This window comes from Pygocentrus nattereri, chromosome 22 (assembly GCF_015220715.1).
Source record: "Pygocentrus nattereri isolate fPygNat1 chromosome 22, fPygNat1.pri, whole genome shotgun sequence".
Classification (NCBI taxonomy): Eukaryota; Metazoa; Chordata; class Actinopteri; order Characiformes; family Serrasalmidae; genus Pygocentrus; species Pygocentrus nattereri.
Window position 1 is genome coordinate 34241886 of NC_051232.1, and position 12194 is coordinate 34254079.

Sequence of the window (12194 nt, forward strand, 5' to 3'; positions counted from 1 at the left end):
GCTTAATTCAGTACTGACTCGAGGCAGCCGTACTTCTGAACTGAGGTGCTTTAGGCTGTCAAAATGTCTGGATTACTGTTTCAATGCTGGTAAAGAGGTCCAGGTTGTCGGTTTCATGAGCTGCTGACGGGGTCGCCTGTGCGAACTCATCGGTACCGGTACCGTCCCCGTACCTGCAGCAGGCGGAGGCAATAGCGTGGCTGGCACCGCTCAGCTCCGAGCCCGGCTAGCGCGGGACCAGCCCGGCAGAAAACGAGCTCAAATCACGGCCAGCTGGGAGGACAAGCCGCTCTCGCCGCCGCCGGGTCTTCATACAGCTCCGCTCCGCGTTTCCGCCGTCTGAGCTGAAACCGCGCGGCGTCTCATTCACGCTCAACCCGACTCTCTCACCCGTTCACCGGACTTACCTGAAGAGAACTGCGCAGGAACCGGAGGCAGAGAGCAGGAGGGACGAGCCGCGCTGCTTCAGCTCCCTTACAGGCTCTGACTCTCTCGCGCTCGCGCTCTGTCTCGCTCTCTCTCTCTCTCTCTCTCTCGCTCGCTCGCTCGCGCTCTGTCTCGCTCTCTCTCTCTCTCTCTCTCGCTCTCGCGCTCTGTCTCTCTCTCTCTCTCTCTCTCTCTCTCTCTCTCGCGCTCGCGCTCTGTCTCGCTCTCTCTCTCTCTCTCTCTCTCTCTCGCTCGCTCGCTCGCGCTCTGTCTCTCTCTCTCTCTCTCTCTCGCTCTCTCTCTCTCTCTCTCTCTCTCTCTCTCTCTCTCTCTCGCTCTCGCTCTCGCGCTCTGTCTCTCTCTCTCTCGCTCTCGCGCTCTGTCTCTCTCTCTCTCTCTCTCTCTCGCTCGCTCGCGCTCTGTCTCGCTCGCTCGCGCTCTGTCGCTCTCTCTCTCTCTCTCTCTCTCCCCCGCAGCCTCGTTTTGGGGAGGGGCGGGGCTCGGTCGCGCAGTGCACGTTATTCCTCCCGGTTACCGGTGATGGAGGTTAAAGGGGAATTCCTCCGCTTTTTAAATGTCGGCGTATCTGAGTTATTTACGCGTAAACTTTGTCGGTCACTGCAGAGAAACTGAGCGGCGCCAACGGCTTTACCACGGCGGTGATGGGAACCAGGGGTCGCCACGTTATTTAGCACGGAGCCCCGCTAGTGACATCCTGTATAAATGACAGCAATGCGTGCCACGCCTTATTAACGCGTGGGAACGAGATCCTAATGCGCGGCCATAACTTAGTATGGGAACGAGCGTGGGAACGAGATCATGGCTTGCTAAGTCATGGCCATGACTTAATCAACTCATTCCCTTACTAAGTTGAGGCCACGCATTATTTTTATTTATACAGGATGTCACCAGCGTGGGGGGGGGGTTCTATACATATACGTTCTATACCATGAACGCTCAAAGAACCTTTTGCATGATCAAACGGTACCTAACGTCATGAATGTCTTCAGATTGATGGAGAATGTGCTGTGGGCGGTTCTATACAGAACCCTGTTGAGCACCGTAGAACCCTTTTGGAAATGGCTCCATGTATAGCACCACCTCCAGCACATTCCCCATGAATCTGAAGAGCAGTTTTATGGCGCAAAGAAACGTTTAGTCATGAAAGGCATTCTCGGTTCTTTATAGAACCATTTTCTTTACAAAAGAACCCTTGAAGAACCGTCTTTGTTAGGAGTGTAGCCGCCCCGCTGAGGAAGGACCATCCGAAACCGTTAGCATTAAAACCGAATGGTTTTGCTTTCTAATGGGAATTGATTTTCTGTAAAATACCATTAGATCCCATCAGGAAAGTATTACATGCATTTACAGTCAGCCGGTGGTCACCGGCTAAACTACTGGAATCCTTTACGCTGTGGTGCCGACCCATTAAAACAGCCAAAACACATAACGGCACCTCTAGAAACCAGCAAAACAATGATCTCTGGGCTGTTCTCAGCGGGGTGGTCTCAGTTATTACATCATCGCCTAGTCAGAGTTATGCGAGATGATCACGAAATCAGACTGTAGTGGTAACCGCGATTCAAAGGAACTGAGTGGTGCTTTATTCCCCAGCTGGTGTGGACCACAGCCACGCCGTACCACACATATTATAAAGGAGGAGGAGACGGTCACTGCTTAAAATATGAATGGGAACTCATCATGGGATCTGTTTATGGGGAACGTCCTGCCCTTCAGGAAAAAGAGCCGGTGGTATCCGCAGGTGAAGAGAGATCCAAAAAAATGGGTCTTATGTGCATTTTCACCCAAATGCTACAACCATCTCACGAGACCCTTCTATAGATTGTAAAAGTGATTTGGAAGATGTTTGACATTGAGTTTTGAGCGTTTTGGTCCATCTCCGTTCAAAGAGGGAGGAGTCTGGGCTTGTATGGCTGGAAATAACTGCCCGGCGGCGTTGCAGAGATGGCCTACTATCAAAGCAAACATACCACTGTTGTTGGAAGAAAACCTCGTGGTAGAGTGAACTCAAAGTGGCCTGGAGGTCACCGTGTCGGCATGGTACTCGCACAGCCATTCACACACCAAAAAATAAATAAAACTCAAACGCATGACCAGCATTTTCTTACTCTACCACGACTGTTCTCACTTAATTTCCCTTTCTAACTCTAATTCACTGGTGAACACACACACTAGGGGGCAGTGAGCACACTTGCCCGGAGCGGTGGGCAGCCCTATCCACGGCGCCCGGGGGGCAATTGGGGGTTAGGTGTCTTGCTCAAGGACACCTCAGTCATGGACTGTCGGCCCTGGGGATCGAACCGGCGACCTTCCGGTCACAGGGCCAGATCCCTAACCTCCAGCCCACGACTGCCCCCAAAACAGATGGGACATATAGTGTTGCTTGTCCTCTTAAACTCCTCGGGACCACCGGTGGTCCCAAACCGCTCTTGGTCATGTTCTCCATAACGTTCATACTCCATAAGCTCCATTCAGAAGCTGGGCGTCGTGTGAGGCTGTAGCTCTTCTCTCCAGTCTAATAGACGGTGACGTCATTTTAAACCCTTATAATAAAAGAAGCTGAACTCAGTTTGTTTTTCTACTGAAAGTCGACCCGTTTTTCCCCAAATCTGGGCTCTAAACTATAAACAGACGGCGTCTCTTCAGTGATCTGCTCTGGAAACATCACTTTTAGAGAACAACACAAAGAGCGGCGCAGATTTTTGGCTCTCAGCAGTGAATCGTGAGCATGTAGTGAAATGTGGAGATCATAAAACACACGTTCTGATCATTTGAGGGGCTTTTACAAAAAAAAACAAATACATTTATTTTACATTTATTTCATGCAGGTACTGAATAAATTGCCTTACGATTTGGTCACACATTCATATGGAAAACCAGAATATACCCTGGAAAATAAGAGGTTATAATGCAGTTTTACTCATCCTGTAGATGGAAATTAAGGTAGCAGCTCCATCTATTGCCACTCCGAGAAGATTATACCAGTTAAACAAGCATCTCTTGGTAATCTTAAAGCTGGTTTTTACTCTGAGTTCTTGTAAATCTGAGTTTAATAACTTAATGTGTTACTACACAGGGGAGGAGAGGGAAGCTGGAGGAGATTGGCAGGACTGAAGGAGCAGATCTGGTGCAGGTCAGTGATCAATAAGGAATCGAGGCAGAGTTATTTAAGCTTTTAGTTAAATTTAATGGCATATTTAATTGAACTGAACTGAGAAAAGGGAAGTAAAGATGAGGAGGTGTTCAACACTCTGTGAAAGACCGCACAATTCAAGGAAAACGTTTCTCAGCATAAAACAGCAAAGAGCTTCTGCTTTCCATCGTCTACGGTGCAGAATATCATTAAAGACTCAGAGAATCTGGAGAAATCTCTGTCTGTGAGGGACGAGGCTGAACACCAGGATCTGCTGGCCGTGATCTTTGGGCCCTCAGGCAGCACTGCATTAAAAACAGACATGATTCTGTAGTGGAAATCACTGCATGGGCTCAGAAACACTTCTGAAAACCACTGACTGTGAACACAGTTCATCACTGCATCCACAAACGCTGTTAAACTCTAAAACACAAAGAAGAACCCAAATATAAACAGGATCCAGAAACGCTGCCACCTTCTCTGGGCCTGAGCTCATTTAAAATGGACTGAGGGGAAGTGGAAAAGTGTCCGGCGGTCCGACGAATCAACATCTGAAATTCTTTAGGAAATCATGGACACTGTGTCCTCTGGGCTGAAGACCACTCAGCTTGTTATCAGTGCTCAGTTCTAAAGCCAGTATTCATGATGGTTTAGGGGGCATTAGTGCTCATGGCCTGGGTGACGTGCTCATCAGTGAAGGCTCCATTAAAGCTGAATGATATAAACATGTTTTATCAACATCTGCTGCCGTCCAGACGACGTCTTTTTCAGGGAAGGCCTTGATTATTTCAGCAAGACGATGTCAAACCACATTCTGCATATATTACAGCAGCACTGCTCCGTATTAAAAAAGTAGGAGTGCTGTTAAAAAAGAGGTGATGGTAAACAGACCACCGTCCCAACTTTTCTGGAACATGTTGTTGGCATCAAATTAAAATGGGCAGATATTTTTCAAAAAACAATCAAATTTCTCAGTTTCAACATTCGATTTGTTGTCTTTTTAGTATTTTAGTTTAAAAGTGTTTTACATGATTTGCATATAACTGCATTCTATATATAACGAGTGAATCACTCTGAACTCAAGCAAGGATCCTCAAAGTTTTGCCTGGTCCTGGTTCATAATTAGTGAGCTCTAATCATTGTATGTGTTGTTCTGCTGCAGAATGTCATTCAGAAATGAAATCTGATCACGGAAGAACAAACGACATGGAAAAAGGTCCACGTTCTCAGACAGATATGGGTGAGTTTCTTTTTGGCAGAAGCTAATCAGAGCGCTCGGCATCATGCCACCTACGCAGAATGTGGAATTATTGTAAATTCACACTCCAATCATTCTCATGGACCTCTTACAGTTGCTTAGCAACTTCAGCCTCCGAGAACACACTCAACAGGTATTTGTGGACATGCAGCATACGTCACAGCCAAACACCATTACGGAGTATCCATCAGACAGACAGCGAGATGGCAGGAGGTGCTTCAGGACTTATTTTGTTGGGTAATCAGATGTTCCCAAGGCTAAAGAGGAGAAGCAGGTTTCAGTGGCACAAGCGTGTAGATTAAAGCTTGCTCATTCAACAGGCCTCCTAGGCCGTGGAGGTGGAGGAGGTGGAGCAGAGTGAAGGCATGCAGGGCCATTATAAGTCCTTTCTTTACAAACACCCAAGCTTGTTCAGTCTAGTTGGACAAGTTGTTTAGATGTGTTTAGATTTGCTGCATAGCATTAAGTGACCGCACTATGTTGTTGTACTTTCACAGGGTCAGATGTGATCCCACAATGAGAGTCCACCTTGTTTCTATGCTCACTGTCCACTTTATCAGCTCCACTGACCGTATAGTTCCACTCTGTAGTTCTACAGTTACAGACTGTAGTCCATCTGTTTCTCTGATACTCTGTTACCCTGTTCTTCAGTGGGCAGGACCCCCATGGAACCTCACAGAGGGTCATTCTCATTCTCAGCACTGCAGTAACACTGACGTGGTGGTGGTGTGTTAGTGTGTGTTGTGCTGGTCTGAGTGGATCAGACACAGCAGCGCTGCTGGAGTTTTTAAACACCTCAGTGTCGCTGCTGGACTGAGAATAGTCCACCAACCAAAAATATCCAGCCAGCAGCGTCCTGTGGGCAGCGTCCTGTGACCACTGATGAAGGACTAGAGGATGACCAACACAAACTGTGCAGCAGCAGATGAGCTGTCGTCTCTGACTTTACATCTATAAGGTGGACCGACAGGGTAGGAGTGTCTAATAGAGTGGACAGTGAGTGGACACAGTGTTTAAAAGTCCAGCAGCACAGCTGTGTCTGATCCACTCGTACCAGCACAACACACACTAACATACCACCACCACTGCGTCAGAGTCACTGCAGTACTCTTAAGGATACCTGCTCTGTAGGGATCCTGTGGGGGTCTTGACCATTGAACAACAGGGTGTAGATACAAGGACATGGACAAATGTGGGCAAAGAGTTCCAAACAAATCGAAACGTTTGAGATTCCCACAATAACTACTGATGGGAACCGGATGTCTGAAGAGTTCAATGCCTCTAAAAGCTCCTCACAGAAATCCATTACATACAGTGGTGGCGATTATGCTGCCTGATGCCTGAGACACCGTTTTGCTGGTTTTTCCAATATGATTTTGGACTAAAATGTATTTTTAAATTCTATTCGTGGCAGAGAGATATTTTCAGTGTGTTGTGAAGCAAAACAGTCCCTGAAGAAAAGCTTTTCAGATTTCCCACTATTTTACCTTTATCAACCATATAAACATTTAGACACTTGTAGGTTCACTGGTGGTTTAGTTCTAGAGTAATGTTGTCCAAACTTATCCACAAAGGACAGGTGTGGCTGCAGGTTTTCATTCCAACAGTGCAGGAGCCCACGCAATCAGTTGCCCAAGACAGAGACCAACTAATTAAACAAGCAGAATCAGGTGCGCTCCAGCTCGTTTGGCATGAAAACCCACAGCTGCACCGGCCCTTAGTGGGTGAGACTGGACACCCCTGTTTTAGAGAAACTCACAAATGTTCCCAGTGGTGGTGATGGGAACCAGACGTCCCTCTAAAAGCTCCTACAGAAAGTTCCTACATGAACTGGTTCTGAATTCACTGCCTGATGACTGAGACGCTGTTTTATGAGAGTTTAGAGAACTTCAACTCCATTCATGGTGGAGGGAGACATGCAGGGCGCTGTGCGGCAAAATAGTCCCCAAAGAAAACTCATTATTCCCGATTTTCCACTGTTTTCCATCATCAACATTCCATATAAGCTCAGAAGACTCGTGTAGGTTCTCTGGTGGTTCTGGATGGTAAATAAAGTGTCTATATCTGTGTCGTAGTCATGGCGACGCCTGGTTCCCATCACCACCACCGTAAAGACGTCTGAACCGTTTCACACCAGACTGCGCTGAATGTCTCTGATTATGTCTTAACTGTTTAATTATGCACTGGAATTATTCTCATTTACTAACCTTCACCAGCCATTCGCCCGCATTAGTTGAGGCAAGTAAACAAGCAAATTAAATGAGTTCCCTGGACAGATAATAGGTGGTCCATCAAAAACTGGACCCTGCGTAATCGGGTTGTTGTACCTTTAATGGTCAATGGATAGATGATCAAACATTTCCAAGCAAAGAGGCAGAAGAAATGAAAGAGGGTGAGTTTCGCTGGCGCAAGCACATTCGCTCAGTCAACAGGTCTCTTAGGTAGCCTGGACCATGGAGACGGGGGGGGGGTGTGCTTTGTGTGGAGTGGTGGGACGCGCAAAGCTGGACGGAAAAGGCATCTGGGCTCTTTGTTGAGTGTTACACAAATTCTGCTCAGAGCTGTTGCTATGGCCACAGCGAACAGTGCCTTGTTGGTGGAGAAGGGGCCATGATGAAGAGGAGGAGGAGGGCATAGGAGGGGGTAAAACATTCCATGCCTGATTTCAGACGCTGCACAGTGGCGAGAGAAAGGGAACGAGTGGGTGGGTGGTTGGATGGAAGTTCGCTCACACTATTTCTCTTTCTCTCGGCCCACGCTTGGCTTCCATCCAGAGGGCATCCAGTAGCAGGTGAATGGCATCTCATACGCTGCTCAGAAACAGCTCAGAAACGCAGAGATCTTCACGTACAGCAACACACTGGAAGCAGCCTTTTGTGCTAAGGGCCTCGGTGAGAAGCCACTGCAACTGAATTTAGGAACAAGTCTTCTGTGTGAAGCAGTGTGAAGTATGGAAAGTGACTAATATGACATTTGTTGGAAATGTCACAGGCACCCGAGCAGAGAAACTGCTCACCAACAGCAGCAGCAACGCTTTGCAGTGCAAGCAGTGCTTTAAAGTGCCTGTGTCTAAAGTCACTATTTAAAAACAAAACTAATCAATGATGAGTAATAACTCGTTAAATCTTCTTATGCATCATCGCCATGTCCAAGAAACTACTGAAAATGGCACAGGAGCATCCCTAAACACCTCAACCCTCATTAAGAATGCAAAGATCTATGAATTTACACTATTATGCAATTTGTACACACCCCCTTGCTGCCCCTTTCTAAGCCCTGCCCCTTCCCTAACTACAGGGAGCACTTTCTCTGTGATTCTTAACATCACACTGTTTAGTTGCCATGCTGAGGACTGAATCAGGCACTGCACGACGCCTTCAGTCAGCTGGGCTTTGTGAATGATTGACCTGTGAATGATTGACAGAAGCCGAGAGACACACAGACCTTTAATTCAGTGTTTTCTCTCCAGGTTAGGAGCCACTGCACTGGATAGTTCAGTGTTTCTCTGCTGTTCTCACCTCGTTCAGCTCCAGAAGGGATTAATCAGCTGATAATAATCAGTCGTTTTCCTAAAAGGCTGAAATTACTGGTGGGTGAGCCTTCTCGCTAAGCTAACGTTAGCTTCTAGTGAACACTGTCAGACATGGAGCAAAAGTAGCTGAAGCTAACAGGTCCATGCACAAATACACAGGTTTATGTTCCGATTTAAGAAGTAGAAGTCCGTAGGATTGTTTATCAAGGTTTATGGACATAAGATGAAGCTTGTTGCGAAATTAAGGGTCTATGGTTTTCACGATTTCTCAGTAAAACCAGAAATCTTTCATTAAAACTGACCGGCTGTGATTAGATGTCAATTTGCTTGATAATAATACATATTTTAAATTGTCCCACTGGCCTTTCTCACTGTGAGACACAGAGCCATATGAATTCACCAGTTTATGAGCATTTTCTGGCATGTTTTAATAAAGGGTTTAATAAATGTCTTATTATTTTCATTTCATTTGACGTTACGGTTTCTTATTGTTTAGACAGGTCAATTGTTTTGTTTCTTCAGCCTTTTCAGGTGACCGCTTTTGGTGAGGGAGCTTTTAGAGGCCTTTAGAGACGCTCCTGGTTCGGGTCGCCACCACTGATAAAGCGCGATATTGGCGGTTTTTTTGGGCAACCGCCGAATATCGAATGACGCGCGACTTCAGAGATCTATTTTTATTTAGCATGGCAGATGATACACAGTGGACAAACGATGACTGAGAGCTTCCAAAGCCCCTCCTGCTTGCACAATCTCTCGCTCTTTCACACACTCCCACCCACATGAACACCACTGCTTCTGGAAACGGTCATTAAATGTTGGCAGCCTGTGTCACCTTCTGTTCTGAGAGAGGACCCGGAGAAGAATGGGCAGTATTGAGATGTGGACTCCGCTGGCTGAAGGCCACTTTGTTTGCAGTTGACTCTGTCCGCGGGATCCCCCCTTCACAGAGTTGCCATGAACCCCACGCCGGACAATTGCTGCCTCTCACCGCTGTGTGAATGCTGTCTGCTTGCTCATGCCAGTTGTATCTTGGACACCACACAACTCCATGCCTCCCATTGCCACAGTCTATGGTAGCATCTTAATGTCAGTTAGCCCTTCCATTTAGTCGTCCTGTTGGGCGCTGCAACACCATGGGTTCCAGCAGAGTAATAGAAAGCATGGCTATACTACGCAAGCCTCGTGAATCAAGGACCCATCCGCTCATCTCTATGGAAACCCAGGCACTCCGATGAATACCATGACAAGCAGACAAAAGCTGGAGAGTGCAATCAATGGGGATTGTTGTGGTTATGTAACTGGGACAGATAGGCGCTCACAGTGCTCTATGGCCTTTTCACTAGGCACATAAATCCTGTGTGTTCTGGCTTTCTCCATGCATAAGACCCATGTTTGGCAGCCAATAGCCTCCCTATCACATGGGAAAGCAGTTCAAGCATAGACTACAGTACACTATATGGACAAAAGTATGTGGACGCCCCATCTAATTAATGAGCCACACCCATTGCTGACAGGTGTATAAAATCGAGCACATAGCCACGCAATCTCCATAAACAAACACAGGCAGTATAATGGGTTGTACTGAAGAGCTCACCTTCGCCACATGTCAGTTATGATTTTTTCCCCCTGCTAGATCTGCCCCAGACAACTGCAAGTGCTGTTATTATGAAATTTAAACATCTGGAAGCAGCAACAGCTCAGCCACGAAGTGGAAGACTACTCAAACTCCCAGAGCAGGGATTAACGTCTGTTTTATACGCAACGACTGACAGGTGGCGCTCAAGCTATTTGGACATTTTTACTTCTTACTTTGCGCGCAAACAGAAAACGGATACTAAGGAGCTATAATTTGGTGAAGGAACTGAACATTAAAACATATTAAAGCCGCGTTCACGGCCAGTTTATTCATTTCTTACTGTATTTATTTAACTGCTGTATTAAAGCAGTAGAGCACTCGAGGAGGGAGTTATCACCAATAACATCACGGCTGAGATGATCTACGGCCACCAGATCACAGCCGGGATGGTATTTCACTATAACACACTCCCTCTGTGTTCTACTGCTTAAATATCATATATTACAAAGGTCCGAACTGCATGTGGAAGCACGGGAACTGTGCACTGGGAGCAAGATCACCTACCTCGATTAGTGCTGACTGTAGACTGCAGAAGGGTGGAGCTGGACTACACAACCTTACAAAAAACTGGCCCACATGGATGTCAGTTCTGGAGGAGTGTAGATTGGCCCATGTCAAAATCTTACTTCTTACATCGCCTGCATTTTAGAACTTTTGGTGGTACTTTTGTCTGGTGGTACTTTTGTCTGGTATCTTGGGTCCACAGAAGTCCAAATGAGTCGGCTTTTAATCATTTGCTTAACGCCTTAAAGCTGATTTTTAAGGTGCCCATTTGTACCAGACATCCTTGTTGATGCTGTTAACAAACTGGCTGGTGCTACAAAAGCTGGACTGTCAAACAGCTTCATAACACAAACATGAGCGTTTTGAAGAACTGGTGCTGCTTCACCTCATTGGAGGGGCGAGTCTGACCCTGCATCAACACTCGTAGTTGTGAGACGTTTAATAAGCCCATGTTGACTGTAATTGGACAGAGTGTAGGGTGTAGGTTGAAGGTATAAACCCTACGGCAGGCGGTGCAGAGCCAGTCAGCGGCTGTAGTCATTCCGTCTAGGCCGTTGAAGAGGTTACGTTGGGGTTAAGTGGTCATTAGTGACGGCTCGGCTCAGATACTTACTCCTCCATGCTCGTCTTTGTCTTGCGGTGAAAAGATCACGTTGGGACGGCTTACTTTAAGTGGAACTATGACCCTCATAGCCAAAGAGCCCAGCCCCACCACTGCCCCCCTCTTCTCTCGATAGAATTAGCCCACATCCTCGAGGCCATAGGCTTAATAAAATCCAAAGATACTTTACTCTATTTTTAAAAGTTATTCTCTGTATTTTACTGTAAATTTTAAAATTTTCCTCTTTGTATGTTTTGTGCTAAGCAAAAATGTCAGAATCTGATATGAAAAATATGCAAATTAAATCATCCAGCTAATCAACCTCAACCAGTCGCTCCTGCCTCAGTACGCTGCCCTGTGATCAGCAGCACATCCATCAACACAGCGCTGTAGAATGACCTCATCATCCGTTAGATGACGGCACAAGTGCTTAAACCTACATTCTAATCACGCTTCTCCCGCTAAGCGGATTCCGAACAGCCGAGATCCTGCGGGTGACCATTGTAAAGGCTACATGAGCCACAGTTTACTTAGGTAGGGTCTTAAACAGGGCTGCCCTACTGTGGTCCAGGAGATCTCCCACCCTGGTACAGATCTAACACACCTGGCTCTGGTATTTAGATGCCAGGCCTTTGTTATCTGGATCAAGTGTCCTAGATTTGGCTTGGAAGTAAATTCTGGTAGATCTCCAGGACCAGGATCTAAGGAGATGAGCAATGGCCACCAACCAATCTACCTACCTACAAAGTTCAGTACCAACCACACTTGATCCAGTTAATCAAGGTCTTCTGAAGAGTTTGATTAGTCTCCAGTAGACGTAGGTTCTGGTGGTGGGTCATTCTCAGCACTGCAGTAACACTGACGTGGTGGTGGTGTGTTAGTGTATGTTGTGCTTGTGCGAGTGGATCAGACACAGCAGTGCTGCTGGAGTTTTTAAACACTGTGTCTACTCACTGTCCACTCTATAGACACTCCTGTAGAACTACAGAGTCCAGCTAAGTGGAGCTGATAAAGTGGACAGTGAGTGTAGAAACAAGGAGGTGGTCAGGACGTTATGGCTGACCGGTGTGTTTCTTCAACTGA

General features: G+C 46.7%; 1 protein-coding gene across 1 annotated transcript in view; it reads right to left on the bottom strand.

The window, feature by feature from the left end:
• The window catches only part of LOC108414519 (spectrin beta chain, non-erythrocytic 1-like), a 147861-nt gene extending 147313 nt beyond the window's left edge, over nt 1-548 (bottom strand). Inside the window, exon 1 of the mRNA XM_037532859.1 lies at nt 408-548. The gene's annotated coding sequence lies outside the window, so the exon portion shown is untranslated. The remainder of the gene's footprint in view (nt 1-407) is intronic.
• Nucleotides 549-12194: the final 11646 nt, after the last annotated feature.